General features: G+C 46.8%; 1 long non-coding RNA gene across 1 annotated transcript; it reads right to left on the bottom strand.

Moving 5' to 3' along the window:
• Nucleotides 1-241: 241 nt before the first annotated feature.
• LOC119957142 lies at nt 242-14,420 on the bottom strand. The gene is made up of 3 exons (XR_005458755.1): nt 14,354-14,420; nt 14,119-14,221; nt 242-367 (listed from the first exon to the last, which is right to left on the bottom strand). It is a non-coding gene; the product is annotated as an uncharacterized LOC119957142 (long non-coding RNA).
• Nucleotides 14,421-16,353: the final 1,933 nt, after the last annotated feature.

Here is a 16,353-nt window from a genome sequence, read left to right as displayed (position 1 = left end):
GCTACAGGGTTCTGAGCTACACAGAGGCAGGAGTGGTTATTGTCTGTTAATATTCCTTTGTTGATGTTTAAGGAAACAAGTAGGCCCTAGCCTTTTAGAAGATTCTACCTCTTATCAAATGGATTCCAACTGATCAAATGGATGTTGTCTTGCCTGAAATTCCAGGTTCATTTAACACATAGTTTTAGCATTTTAAAATAACTTGAAGAACATAATGCATCTAATCTCCACCTACCCCGACCGGGTAACTAATCAGCTGCAAGAAGCCAGAGGAACACTTCTTTTCAAACTCTGAAATGGCTTTCTTCAATGTGTGCATCAGTGAAATGTGATGGAGTTGTGAAGTTCGTCCCAGTTCAGACAGCTCCTATTACAAATAAAAGCAGAAAATATTGTATACCTCTGAAATGAAAATGAAATGAAAACCACTTATTGTCACAAGTAGGCTGCAAATGAAGTTACTGTGAAAAGCCCCTAGTCGCCACATTCTGGCGCCTGTTCGGGAAGGCTGGTACGGGAATTGAACCGGGCTGCTGGCCTGCCTTGGTCTGCTTTTAAAGCCACCGATTTAGCCCTGTGCTAAACCAGCCCAGGTTTATGTGCACTGGGGATAATTTTGGCAGTGAACGTAGTATTAAACATGTAATTTTGGCTTTGCAATCCATTAAAGACCTTTCCCAATATTAATTTCCATTAAGTTCAATCAATTCCTCGAGAACTGTGGGCAGCACGGTGGCGCAGTGGTTAGCACTGCTGCCTCACGGCGCCGAGGTCCCAGGTTCGATCCCGGCTCTGGGTCACTGTCCGTGTGGAGTTTGCACATTCTCCCCGTGTCTGCGTGGGTTTCGCCCCCACAACCCAAAGACTGGCCACGCTAAATTACCCCTTAATTGGAAAAAATGAATTGGGCACTCTAGATTGATACATCAAAAAAGAATTCCTCGAGAACTTTGGCAGAACGCGAAAGGTGAATCATCACCACTTTGCGAAGGAAAATAATCTGGAAATGTTTGACAACACTTTTGGGATCAATGAAATGGCAGCGAAACTGATCTTATGCAGCTGTGTAAAACAGGTGGTTTCAAAAGCCCATTTTACATTCCTGCTTTAGTAAGGACACGCCAAGCAAAATAAGAACAAAGATTTATTTACAAACAATATAGATATGTACACTTGCCGGTAGACCCCTACCGGGTTCCTGCTTGATCAGTGCCTTACTGGCCGACCTTGTATACCCTGGGTAATTGAGATACTCCCTAGCGGGGGAGCTCATACTCCACAAGTAGCACGGGCAAGGCAGGGGGCAGGATTCTCCGATTGGCCGGAGAATCCCCGTTTGCGTCAAAATCGGGGAGGCCGGTGCTTTTGCGATGCTCCTCCCCCTCAAAAACGGACGCCACCTGAGGCCCTCGCCCAATGTTCCGCCCCCAATGGGCTGAGTTTCCAATAGTGCGGAACACTTATGGTATTTTCTTTTGGACCCCGTGTGGTGGCTGCCGGGGGGGGGCTTCGGTGGGGGTAGGGGGAACTGGTGTGGGGTGGTCCAGGGATGGCGAGGGGGTTTACTGGGGGTCATTATGTGCAAGGCCTGATCCGCGCACGGCCGGCGCCATGTTGCACGGCGCGGCCGCCCTAGGCTGCCGCCGTGTGCATTCTCGCCCACTGACCCAGCCATTCTCCAGCCATTTTTACCGCGGTGGTCGGGAGCTTTACCCGGCGTGGCTGCAAGCCCCCACAATGGTCCCAGAATCGGTGCAGCTGCTGCGCCGTTTATCTGGCGTAAAACGCCACTGTTTCCACGCCGGCGTCAGCATTTAGTCTGAAAATCAGAGAAACCAGCCCAAGTGCTCCCACCCCGTAGATCCCGTGCAGAATATTCCATTCCCCCCCCCCCCCAAAGTCCGAAGACCCCCCTCAACAAGCGTAAAGACAGAGATGGAGAAGTGGCTCCGATGTGTCCCCATGGAAATGATGCGCTGGATCAGTTGGCGTAAACAGCACCGGTGAACGCCGTCCGCGACACGATCGGTGCAGTGAATGATCATCAGGAGGCGGCTGAACCACAGAGTTGGCATCCGAGACCTCCGAGGTCTGCGTCCCCATCTTGGATTCGAAAGTCACAACACCGGGCATGTTGGCGTCAAGAGAGCCTGCAGGGAGGTCCCAGGTTCGATCCCAGCTCTGGGTCACTGTCCATGTGGAGTTTGCACATTCTCCCCGTGTTTGCGTGGGTTTCTGCAAAGATGTGCAGAGTAGGTGGATTGAACACGCTAAATTGACCCTTAATTGGAAAAAATGAATTGGGTACCCTTAATTTTTTTTTAAAAAGAGAGCCTGCAGGCATTAGAGTGGCTGGTATTCAAGGGAGCAGGAGGATCCAGAGCAGGCTTCTTTCAAGGCATCTCACGAAGGTAACACATCCATGAACGAATAAGTACGATTCTGCAACAGCAATGATCCTCCTTTAACACCCAGAGTAAATACTAACAGGGTTGCAACTTGTACACTTCATGCAGATAACTCCCATCCAAAATTTATAATGTTGAACATCACAAGCATTTCTGAAAAAACCTCCCCCTCCTCTCTTCAAGGTGCTGAATCTTGCTGGGGGATAGAAGCCCAGGTAGTTTACGTCTGTGGTCATTCCCATATGAAAAGCTGAGAAGATAAATGACAGCAGGGTGGGATTCTCCGACCCCCCGCCGGGTCGGAGAATTGGCAGGGGCGGTATGAATCCTGCCCCCGCCGGCTGCTGAATTCTCCGGTGCCGGGGATTTGGTGGAGGGGGGAATCGCACCGCGCCGGTCGGCGGCCGCTGGCAGCGGCTCCCCCGGCAATTCCCCAGTCCGTAATGGGCCGAGTGGCCACCCGTTTTCGTCCAGTCCCTCCGGCGTATATTACACCAGGTATTTGCCGGCGGGGTCTGGCTGCGCGGGTGGCCTCTGGGGTCCTCGGGGGGGCGCAGGGGGATCTGGCCCCGGGAGATGCCCCCACGCTGGCCTGGCCCGCGATCGGGCCCCACCGATCCGCGGGCGGGCCTGTGCCGTGGGGGCACTCTATTCATCCACGTCGGCCTCTGGGGTCCTCCGCGATGGCCGACGTGGAGATAAACCCCCCCTCTGCGCATGCGCTGGGATGATGGCAGCACACACTGGCGCTCCCGCGCATGCACCATCTCGCGCCGGCCGGCGGAGGCCCTTCGGCGCCGGTTGGCATGGCGCCAAGCTCCTTCCCCGTCGGCCGGCCCGGCACAAACTACTCTGGCACCGGCTTAGCCCATGAAGGTGCGGAGGATTTTGCACCTCTGGGGCGGCCGGACGGCGGAGTGGTTCACGCCACTCCTTCGTGCCGGAGTTGCCCACCAATTCCCGCAGAATCCCACCCCAGATTATTTGACTGTGAGAGAATCAGAGCTTCATCTTAGCCTTAACATTCCTCCTGATGTTCTTTTCATCAGGGATCACAAACCAATGTTCAAGCCAGGAAACACCGGGTGTCTTTTCCTCTCAGTAAGACGAAGGACATGTGCAGCAGTTTTCACACTAACTATCGTGAAATCATTTATCCTTGATCTGCTCATGAACCTCTAGCTTGGTCCAAAGCAATACTGGTAAAGGCATTTAGATTTATTCCACATACACACTGACTGACACACGTGCTTGTGGGTGTAGATAGGGCGAGACAAAATAAATCTGGACTTCAATTCAGTAGACCATTTTCACTTGTAGTATTGAAGAGGTTAACGTGCTGTTAATTTACAACACAGATTATGTTAAGGTATTCATGCATTACAATTCACCAAGGGGCAAAGGACTGCTGGCATGCTATGAGAAAGCATGCAACATTAATCACTAACATAGCTGGCTTTTCCTGGAGCCTGAGGCTTTGAGCCAACAAATGTTGGCGGGAAAGTAAGCAAGATTGACAAGCAGCTAAGGCAAATCGCAGAAACGACACGGAGAGGAAGGATTTAACATTAGATTCTAATAGTAAACATTAAAGTGCTTGTGTTACAGTCACTCTCTAAGATTATGAAGAGATTGGTTCCCAAGTTGTCGACTCTCATAACCCCAGTCACCCCCAAAAAAATAAAATCAATTTTGGAGAGCTACCTGTCATTCAGAAACATTGCCAAAAGTATGGGTCCAGAGTCCAAGTATTATGGATACCAGATTAACATTACATCAAAGTAGCTGAGATGCAATTCACCTGCTTTATAAATCAGGGTCTGTTTTATAGTAATTAAACAAATCTTGTTTGATCTCAATTAAATGGGATTCATGAAATTCTACCAGTGTTTTCAGGATCATATTCTGCCCCTCCGACCATTGTTAATTAGCTCCACTGATTTTCTCTGACGGAACTTCTGAAACAGTCAGTTTTTTTGCAAGCAAGCCCAGGATTTTCACCTTATGGGGGACTGTATTCCGTTATTCCTTACAGGAAGAATTCATTCAACTTGTTGCTGTTGTGCTCAAAAACATTTTTTTCTTGAGAAACCAACATCTGAAATAGAAGAGATTGCGCAAGGTTTTTTCTTGTTCCTTTTTCAGCCAAGAATTTTCCATTTCCTGGAGACACTGGGAGGCGTTTTGACTTTATGCAATTGTACAAAACAATTAATAGCAAATTATCAGCCTGCTTTACATCTCGCCTTTTAAATTTTTTTTTCCAATTAAGGGGCAATTTAGAGCGGCCAATCCACCTACCCTGCACATCTTTGTGTTGTGAGGGTGAGACCCACGCAAACACAGGGAGAATGTGCAAACTCCACATGGACAGTGAGCCGGGACCGGGATCGAACTAGGTCCTCAGGGCTATGAGGCAGCAGTGCTAACCACTGCGCTACCGTGATGCCCTGCTTCACATTTCTCCTGTATATTACTTGCATAATAATAATATAATAATAATCTTTATTAGTGTCATAAGTAGGCTTACATTAACACTGCAATGAAGTTACTGTGAAAATCCCCTCGTCGCCACATTCCGGCACCTGTTCGGGAACACAGAGGGAGAATTCAGAATGTCCAATCCACCTAACAGGGGCAGCACGGTGGCGCAGTGAGTAGCACTGCTGCCTCACGGCGCCGAGGTCCCAGGTTCGATCCCGGCTCTGGGTCACTGTCCGTGTGGAGTTTGCACATTCTCCCCGTGTTTGCGTGGCTTTCGCCCCCACAACCCAAAAAGGTGCAAGCTAGGTGGATTGGCCACTCTAAATTGCCCCTTAATTGGAAAAATTATTGGGTACACTAAATTTATAAAAAAAAAAAAATAAAAAAAAAAAAAATCCACCTAACAGCATGTTTTCCGGGACTTGTGGGAGCATTGGAGTGCTGTCATGGGGTATAATATAGTCAGGATTATGGAGACATGGCTGCATGGTGACCAGGGATGGGAACTGAACATCCAGGGGTCTTCAGTATTTAGGAAGGACAAAAAGGAAAAGGTGGGGGTGTTCCCTTGCTAGTTAAACAGGAAACTACCGCAATAGTGAGGAAAGGTATTAAGCTCCAATGATGTAAAATCTATATGGGTAGAGCTGAGAAACACAAAATGTTAGTAGGAGTTGTATATAGACCCCCAAACTGTAGTGGTGAAATTGGGAATGATATTAATCAGGAAATTAAAGGTGCAGGCAATAAAGGAACATCGGTAATTTAGGGTGACTTTACTCTACATATAGATTGGGCAAATCAAATTAGTAACAATACCGTAGAGGAGGAATTTCTGGAGAGTGTACAAGATGGTTTCCTAGTTTTCAACATAGACTGGGTATTGTGTAATGAAAAATTAATAATTGACAATCTAGTTGTGCAAGGCACCTTGGAATGAGCAACCATAATATGATAGAATGTTTCATTAAGATGGAGAGTCACGCCATTGATTCTGAGATCGTTCTGAAAAAAATGTATTCATGTGATGTGGGCATCGAAGGCAGACCAGCATTTATTGGCCATCCCTGAGGACACATAGAAGAGTCAACCACAATGTAGGTCTGGAGTCACATGTAGGCCAGACTGGGTAAGGGCGGCAGATTTCCTTCCCTAAAGGACATTAGTGAAGCAGATGATTTTTGCAACAATCAATGTTTCCATGGTCATCATTAGACTTTAATTCCAGATATTTTATTGAGTTTAAATTCCATCACCTGCCGTGGTGGGATTTAAACCCAGATCATTATCCTGGGTCTCTGGTTTACTAGTCCAGCGACAATACTACTATGCCACCGCCCCCCACTCCCCCTCAAGTCCTGAATCTTATTGAAGGAAACTACAATGATGGATTGGGGAATTTTACTTAAAAGGGTGACGGTGGATAAGCAATGGCAAACACTCAAAGAGCACATGGGTGAACTGCAACAATTGGTTATTCCTGTCTGCCACAAAAGTAAAAAAGGGAAAGGCTGCCAAACCATGGCTTACAAGGGAATTTAGAGATAGTATTAGATCCAAGGAAGAGGCATACAAATTGACTGGAAAAAAACAGCAGACCTGAGCAGCTTAGAATTCAGCAAAGGAGGACAAAGGGACTGATTAAAAAGGGGGAAATGGAGTACGAAACTAAGCTTACAGCGAACATAAAAACTGACTGTAAAAGCTTCTCCAGGTATGTGAAGAGAAAAAGATTGGTGAAGACAAATGTAGGTCCCGTACAGTCAGAAACGGGAATTTATAATGGAGAACAAAGAAATGGCTGACGAACTAAATACATATTTTGGCAATGTGGGGAAATTATATTGGGGAAATTGATGGGATTGAAGCCCGATAAATCACCAGGGCCTGATAATCTGCATCCCACAGTACTTAAGGATATGGTCCGAGAAATAGTGGATGTATTGGTGGTCATCCTCCAAGATACTACAGACACTGGAACAGTTCCTACAGGTTAGACCACAGCTAATGTAACCCCAGTATTTAAAAAGGGAGGTGGACTGAAAACATGGAATTATAGACCAGTCAATCTATCCCTCAATGCCAGCAAAACTAAGGAGCTGGTCATTGACTTCAGGAAGCAAAGTACTGTATGTCATGATATGCAAACATGCAACCAATGAACACTCAGAATAGGACACAACCAATGGGCAGTCAGGACACTCAGAGGTGGCATCACCACAAGGGGGCATGACATGAACACTATAAAAGGGATGAGGCACTCACACCCTGCCTCTTTCCACAGACAGACATCTAGAGAGTTAGACACGGTTGATCAGCAGCATCACACCACAGCACATAGCTTAGAGTAAGCTGGTACAGTTCGACTGAATTACTACAGTTAGATTAGCAGAGAGTCAAACTCAGTTGAGAACTGTGTTAATAGTTCAATAAACAGGTTGAACTCATTTCAGAGTCTGGAGCATGCTTTAGTTAAGACTGCATCAAGTAGCAGCCTGTGCTCTCCGAAGCAGCAGAACACAACACTGTACACACCCCAGTCTGCATCAGCGACGCCAAGGTGGAGATGGTTGATAGCTTCAAATTTGATACACATCACCAAAAATTTGCCCTGATCCACCCACATCGTTGCTACCATCAAGAAAGCACAACAACGCCTTTACTTCCTCAGGAATCTAAGGAAATTCAGCATGACCACACTGACTCTCACCAACATTTACAGATGCACCATAGAAAGCATCCTATCTGGCTGCTTCACAGTCTGGTAGCGGGGCTCCCAGCTATTCACAATATATATTAATGATTTAGATGAGGGAATTAAATGTAATATTTCCAAATTTGCAGATGACTCAAAGCTGGGTGGGAGGGTGAGCTGTGAGGAGGATGCAGAGATGCTTCAGTGTGATTTGGGCAAGTTGAGTGAGTGGGCAAATGCATGGCAATATAATATGGATAAATGTGAGGTTATCAACTTTGGTAGCAAAAATAGGACGGCAGATTATTATCTAAATGGCTATATAAATTGAGAGAGGAGAATGTGTAACGAGATCTGTGTGTCCTCGTATACCAATTGCTGAATATAAGCATGCAGGCGCAACAGGTGGTAAAGAAAGCAAATGGTATGTTGGTCTTCATAGTGAGAGGATTCAAGTACAGGAGCAATAATATCTTGATCCAATTATACAGGGCCTTGGTGAGGCCACACCTGGAATATTGTGTACAGGTTTGGTCCCTTTACCTGAGGAAGGATGTTCTCTTTATAGAGGGAGTGCAGTGAAGGTTTATCAGACTGATTCCTGGGATGACAGAATTTACAATGCAGAAGGAGGCCATTCGGCCCATCGAGTCTGCAATGGTCCTTGGAAAGAGCACCCGAGCTAAACCCACACCTCCACCCTATCCCTGTAACCCAGTTACCCCACCCAACATTTTGTTTGGACACTAAGGGCAATTTAGCATGGCCAATCCACCCTACTTAAGCCCACATCTCCACCCCATCCCCCTTATCGAGTAACCTCATCTAACCTTTTTGGCACTCAGGGCAATTTAGCATGACCGATCCACCTAATCTGCACATCTTTGGACTGTGGGAGGAAACCGGAGCACCCGGAGGAAACCCACGCAGACACAGGGAGAAAGTGCAAACTCCACACAGTCAGTGACCCAAGCTGGGAATCGAATCTAGGACCCTGGAGCTGTGAAGCAACTGTGCTAACCACTGTGCTACCGTGATAACATATGAGGAGAGAATGAGTGAGTTATGATTATATTCGCTGGACTTCGGAAGAATGAGTGGGGATCTCAGAGAAATCTATAGAATTCTAACAGGACTAGATGCAAGAAGGAGGTTCCCAATGGTGGGAGTGTCCAGAATCAGGGGCAACAGTCTGAGGATACGGGGTAGACCATCTAATATTGAAATATTTTCACCCAGTGAATGATGAGCCTGTGGAATTCACTATCACAGAAAGCAGTTGAGGCCAAAACATTTTGAATGTTTTCCTGAAGGAGTTAGATATAGCGCGTGGGACGAAATGGATCAAAGTATATAGGGGAAGGTGGGAACAGGCTATTGAGTTGGATGATCAGCCATGTTCATAATAAATGGCGGAGCATATTCGAAGAGCCGAATGGCTTCCTCCCACTCCTATTTTCTATGTTTCTGCCTATTTGTTTTCATCCCTCATTGTGGACAAAGTCGAGTGTTCTCTCATTCCGCTTCACTCTGTCCACGGGGAATGAGGTACAGGTGTCCCTCCTGGTGGAGACAGCCTTGAGGCCTGATGCACTGGTGGTCTGTCAACTGTTTAGCATGCGGAAAGTCAGATATTGCAGTAAACAAAATTAGAAAGGGGTCCCACAACAAATGTAGGACCCAAATTTCACCATTTCTCAGAGCACTTCCCAGCTGCAGGTTTATGTTTGCTGCTTGCTCCTGCTGGTGGCTGCAGATGCCTGGGGGCTGCTGTTGCTGTTTCCTTCCTTTTCTGCCGCCGGAAAGAAAGACAATTTTTTCTGAGATACCTGGGTCCTGGAATACCGGGCTCAGGGGGACTTATGAGACCAGAGAGCAATCTGGTTTGAAGCAAGAAGACGCTGCGGGACCTGGTATGCGACATTGGTCCAAATGGACCACCTAATACTGTTGAAGAAATGCTTTTGCAGATTGCTGATGCTTTTGTTGCTGGTGTGCTTGGTGCTGCATGTAACTGGCACGTCACCGTGCCTTAAACACACTGGACATCAAGGATGTTCAACTGCACCTTGGGCGCCAGGGGAATATGTGGATGGCAGGATTCGATTCCGGTGAGATTGCGTTGAGTTGGACGAGCCTGCACAGCTGCGGCTCCTGGATGGAGAATGGCACTGATACATGGAACGTGCCACACATTGATGGACAGATCATTTCTACGACAAGGTCTGGACATGAAACAGAAGAAGGCTTATCTTCTATTTCCGTTGAGGAACCTGTGAGGCATGATACCGAGTGGTTGTTGGTTTTTGTGAAAATGAACTGAGCTTTGAATTGGTATCAAAATGGAACGGCGTAATTTCCTTGTTGTTTGACGGTTAGTGTGAAATGTGGAACGTTACATAGTTGATTTTCAAATCTCTGTTATTGTTGACCATTTAATAAACAAAATATTCCCAATGTTTCTTTACAGTTGTGCTCCAGATGTCTAAAGGGAAGCCTAATCCAATACTTTTAAAAATTAAAAAAATAAATAAATTTAGAGTACTCAAGTCATTCTTTTTTCCAATTAAGGGGCAATTTAGCATGGCCAATCCACCTACCCTGCCCATCTTTGGTTTGTGGGGGTGAGACCACGCCGACACGGGGAGAGTGTGCAAACTCCACACTACCTGTGGTATTAGACAGTGAGTTCACCGTGGGGCCCGACATTGTTCTCAGCAACATCTATGGTTCACTGGACTGTACTGGATCAGCTAACTTAGTAAAGGTGGAGGACACCACCTCTGATCTGTAAGATACGGTTCCACACCTTGCGATACTGCACAATGAAGTTCATAGCTGATGAGTTCACCTTTCCAACTTTCTATGCGTCTTCATTTCAGCTCTGGGCTGCATTGTAATCATGGGAACTGATATTGCTGAGAGTCATTTGGCGGCCTTTCCAGTAGATTAGGAATTATTTGTTTGAAAGTATTCGCACTTCCACAAACAATAAAAGGAAACCAGAAAATAAGTACACAAATAAACCTCAAATGTTCTATTAAAAAAAGTACAGTCTCAGTAATGTTCAGTTGTTTTCTTAATAACTTGCAGCTGTGCTTCTAACTCTTATGAGAAGGTCACACAGTAATTTTTTAAAAGAAAAAATTGAGTTAATGACAGGAAGTATTTACCGAACACTTCACACTCCACATTTATGTGGGACTTGATAGTCCTGGTCAGACTTTAACCCTCACCACATCAGATAAATCTTCCTCCCCTCTCCCACACTCTAACTAAATGCATTCACACATTGACCTTTGGAGGAACATTAGGAAGGTCCAACTTATGAACTCCGCTAATATCAATAATTTCGAGAACATATCAGGAGGCTTATAGGTGGGGCGAGGATGACGCCCAGCCTCAGCTAGCTTCTTTAACTACCTCAGAAGATCAGACCAATACGAGCAAACTCACTTTCTAGAGTCTGAATGTGGAGGTCATCCTCACCTGTACTAGCTGAAACTTGGATTTTCCGGCTGCTTACAGTGTTTTTTAAAATATACATTTAGAGTACCCAATTAATTATTTTCCAATTAAGGGGTAATTTAGCGTGGCCAATCCACCTACCGTGCACATCTTTGGGTTGTGGGGGTGAGACCCACGCAGACACGGGGAGAATGTGCAAACTCCACACGGACAGTGATCCAGAGCCGGGATTGACCCCAGATCCTCGGCGGCATGAAACAGCAGTGTTAACCACTGTGCCACTGCGCCGTTCCAGCCTGCTTAGAGTGTTACACCTGAATGTCAAATGCTGATCATCATTTGCACAGATCAGCCACCTGGAATGATCCACCTCTGCAATTCAAAGCAACTTTGAACATTTCTAGTATTCAGAAGGTGAATGTGTAATTCTTTGCCTGTTAAAGTGAAGGCCTGTGTAGCACTGCTGATCGGTACAATAAGAAAGACGCCTCATAGTAATTATCGCCAATGAAGTACTGGCCGGAATTTTCTGGCCTTTCACTGATGGCGAGGGGTGGCTTCCATGGGAATTCCCAATGAACGGCACGACGACTCCCGCCGCCAAGGAACACACGGCTGGGAGGTCGGAGAATCCAGCCCACCGTTATTGAAGCTGCTGTAATGTAAGCATGCAGCACTCACTTTGTACACGGCAAACCCCCGCGATCAGCAATGTGATAATGACCAGATCATCTGTTGTACTGATGTTGGTTGTGGCAACTTTTATTTCCAGCTTACATCTCCAGTGCTCCCCCGGTGTGTAAATCACGTTAGATTTGTGTTCCAGGCGACTTCCGGTGACAGCGGGCGGGAGGCAGCCGCACACTGGAGGGCTCCCGCTCGGGAATAGTTTTAACGCCAGGTCCTGGGGGCAATGGAGGCTGAAAAGACTGTAAGAAGGCACAGGAAGGAGAAATGTCCAAGTTTGGGAGAAAAACGGCAGTGAAAAAGGGGGTTAATGAAAGTCCGTCAGTGAGTGGAAAAGTCAGCGCAGGAAATGTAAGGGAAGCGGAGGCTGGAGCACCAGGGGAGGCCGCATCGCTCACAGCAGAAGAAATGACCAAAGGGATGGTTGTGGAACTTGAAAAACAGTTCACAAAGCACATGGAAGCGATGAAGAAGGAGATGGGGGCGGTATTGAAAGTGCTGGTGGAGGAGGCGATTGAGGGTGGCGGGATCAAGCGCAGCGACGGAGATGCAGGAGCAAGGTGGGACACTGAAGGAAGTGGAAGAGGCATTATCGCAGCACAGTGATCAACTCATCTTGATGGGGAAGGAGTTGCAGAAGGTGACAGAGGCCAACAAGGGTCTGCGAGCCAAAATGGAAGACTTTGAAAACAGTTCCAGGCAACAGAATCTGAGGACTGTGAGTCTGCCCGAAGGGGTGGAAGGCCCGAGGACGATGGAGTATTTTGCCACGATGTTGGCAAAGCTATTGGGGGAGGGGGACAGTCCCTCCCGATATGAACTGGATCGGGCTCATCGGTCGTGGAGGCCTATACCAAAGGCGAGTGAGCCGCCAAGAGTAGTAACTGTGTTTCTGTAGGTATAGTGTGAAGGAGAAAGTCCTGTGCTGGGCAAAGCAGAAGTGAGTGGTACAGTGTGCTGGAGCTGGTATACGCATATCCCAGGACTTTACGGTGGAGCTGGCGAGGAGACGGGCTGCCTTCACCCGGGTGAAGAAGGCACTATACATCAGCAAGGTGCAATGCGGCATAGTAGATCCAGCTAAGTTGAGGGTGACCTACAAATCCAAGAACTTTTATTTTGGGACGGCGGAAGCAGCGGAGGAGTTTGCGAAGGCAGAAAGACTGTGGCAGAATTGAGAAATGGGGCTGAGAATGGGTCTTGTACCGATGTAGCCTCATGTAACTTTATTTTTTCACTGCGTGTTGGTGTATGTACTAAATGAGTCGACGCTGTATATATTTGGACAAGGGAAGAGTTGGGACTTTCATTTGCAATGATGGTTCTTTGGGGCTTGGGTGTGTATGCGGTGGTTGTCTGCCAAAGGAGATTTATTGGTTTTCCTGGGACCGGGAAAGGGGGAAGGAGACCCGGGCCGGGGCCTCCACGCTGGCCGGTTTAAGCCGGCCAGTGAACGGGAGTGAGGTGGGGGGAGAGGCTGCGGCCATCGGAGCTTGGTAGAACAGGGTTTGCTGAGTCTAGCCGGGGTGAAAAGTTGGGGGAAGGAACCGAGGTTGGGGGGAGGAGTTTACAAGGGGCGGGGTGGTGTCTCCAATTCATGGGTGTCATTCACGGTACTCTTATGGGGATTGGATGGCAGTGAATATTATGGGGGGAGGTTGGGGGGGTGGACTGTATATGTCAATGATGACCATAGGCGATTCCTGATTCCTTTTTCTTTTTTCCTTTTTTCCACCTTGGGAGGGTTTATTTTATTTGATGCCTATATTGTCAGGTGGGTCATTGTTTGGGGGTTGGTGGGGGGATGGGATCGTTATTGTTGATAAGGGGATTGACATTGTATTCGTTACCGTTTACTGTTTGTTGGTGGGGGTGTAAATTCTGAAGAAAATGTGAAAATGGAGAATAAAAATATTATTAAAAAAAGATTTGTGTTCCAGTCTCTGACATATAGGACTTGAAATCGCAATGTTCTGACTCAGAAGCAAGAATGCTACACACTGACCCACGGCGAACACTTAGGATTGAATGGTTGAATGGTTGTAGTTGACCTTTAAACTACTGCCCAAACGAGTACTTTAAGCAGATTCCCAGACATCACTGAACTGTCATCTGTGGAGTGCAACAGGGACATGTTTGAATAACTTGTATTTTGCTGCTGGAGTGAATTAACTTTGGAGTTCGGGAACGTTCTTATCGAGAGCCTCATCTGCTTTAAAGTTATATTCATCGGTGTTCACCTCCTCCAGCAAATTAAGTAAATGGGGGAATGGTCTATGACAGGGATATGGTAGTGCACTATAGAAACTTACATGGGTTTTATAAATCTAGCTTTAAAGCATAACCAAGAAAGAGGAAGAAAGAAAAGGTACTGACTGACTCATCCAGCTATCTCCCATCTGAGCATGGTTCCGTTTACATGGATCAACATTGTATGCTCTCATCCCAGTTGCCTGATCTGCTGAGAAAGGCGGAAAACCTGTGCAATTTAGAATGAACCCAAAGATAAGAAATAATTCACCAAACTCTTGAAGTCTAATACTTCAGGAAACTGCCATAAGTCTCATCCAATATCGATAACTCAAGATATCTTAAACTTGTAGGAACTCACCTCGTGTCCAGGAGAAGAGTGTGAAAGGAGGACCCTGGGACAGGCTGTCAGCAGCATCGAGCACCTGACATCACAGGAGAAACATAAATTCATTGGTTGGTGAGAAATTGCTGTGAGGGAAGGTCGTTGTGTAACTAAGAATTAGATAAACAACACAAGTGTGGTGATAACCACTGTAGATATGCATACTTGCAGTAGGGGGATGTATGGCTGTTACTGTAATACAGGTTCCTCCCGTAAGAACCTAGTCTACAGTTGCAGCCGGAGGAATAGCTTCACACAGCAATAAAGCCTCGATTATACTTGTCTCTCGTCTTTGAGTGCAATTGTTAGAGCAATAGGGAAATAAAGTTAAGTTGAGGCCAGTTAAAATTAAGTTGCAAAAGTAAACCAAAGTAAAATAAAATTAACCTCAGGGAGGTAAATTGAAGCCATGACAGGACAGCTTGTTCATGTGGAATGTATGTCTTCTATATATGTGGGAAGCCATGGGCGCTTCAGGTGTCCTAGGCGACTACATGTTCAGAAGCGTCACCAGCTACAAAACATTGAGCTTCAGGTTTCGGAGCTCGAGCGGTGGCTGGAGGCATTGTGGTTTATCTGTGGGGGTAACAGATTTGTGGACAGCATGTTCAAAGAGGTGGTTACAATGCAGCTCAGGAGCCATGGAGGCAGAAAGGGAATGGGCGACTGTCAGCCAGTCCAAGAAAATTAAGCAGGTGGTGCAGAGGTTCCTTCAGGTCCCGCAGACCAATTGGTTTTCTGTTCTTGATACCAGTGAGGCCTTTGGCTCCGAAGAGGAGTGCGGTCAGAAGCTAGTTTGGAGCAACACAGATTGCTCTGCTTACAGGAAGGGAGAAAGAAAAGGGGAAGAGCAGAAGTAATAGGGGATTCATTAGTTAGACAAAGAATAAAGAAAAGTACAGGCCCTTCAGCACTCCAAGCCTGTGCCGACCATGCTGCCTGTCTAAACTAAAATCTTCTACACTTTCGGGGTCCGTATCCCTCTATTCCCATCCTATTCATGTATTTGTCAAGATGCCCCTTAAACGTCACTATCGTCCCTGCTTCCACCACCTCCTCTGGCAGCGAGTTCCAGACATCCACTACCCTCTGTGTAAAAAACTTGTCTCCTACATCTCCTCTAAACCTTGCCCCTCGCACCTTATACCTATGCCCCCTAGTAATTGACCCCTCTAAACTTGGAAAAAGTCTCTGACTAGCCACTCTGTCTATGCCTCTATCAAGTCGCCCGTCAACCTCCATCGTTCCAGTGAGAACAAACCAAGTTTATTCAACCTCTCCTCATAGCTAATGCCCTCCATACCAGGCAACATCCTGGTAAATCTCTTCTGCACCCTCTCCAAAGCCTCCAAATCCTTCTGGTAGTGTGGCGACTATACTCCAAACATTATACTCCGTGTGGCCTAACTAAGGTTCTATACAGCTGCAAATGACTTGCCAATTTTTATACTCAATGCCCTGGCCAATGAAGGCAAGCATGCCGTATGCCTTCTTGACTACCTTCTCCACCTGTGTTGCCCCTTTCAGTGACCTGTGGACCTGTACACCTAGATCTCTCTGACTGTCAATACTCCTGAGGGTTCTACCAATCACTGTATATTCCCTACCTGTATTCGACCTTCCAAAATGCATTACCTCACGTTTGTCCGGATTAAACTCCATCTGCCATCTGTCCGCCCAAGTCTCCAAACAATCTAAATCCTGCTGTATCCTCTGACAGTCCTCGTCGCTATCCGCAACTCCACCAACCTTTGTGTTGTTGGCAACCTTACTAATCAGACCAGTTGCATTTTCCTCCAAATCATTTATATACACTACGAACAGCAAAGGTCCCAGCACTCAACCCTGCGGAGCACCACTAGTCACAGCCCTCCAATCAGAAAAGCACCCTTCCATTGCTACCCTCTGCTTTCTATGACTGAGCCATTTCTGTATCCATCTTGCCAGGGGAGCAGCCAGCTGTTTCTATGGCCAAG

This window comes from Scyliorhinus canicula, chromosome 25 (genome assembly GCF_902713615.1).
Source record: "Scyliorhinus canicula chromosome 25, sScyCan1.1, whole genome shotgun sequence".
Taxonomy (NCBI): Eukaryota; Metazoa; Chordata; class Chondrichthyes; order Carcharhiniformes; family Scyliorhinidae; genus Scyliorhinus; species Scyliorhinus canicula.
Note: the sequence above shows the minus strand (reverse complement) of the source record. Positions and strands in the feature narration are given on the sequence as shown.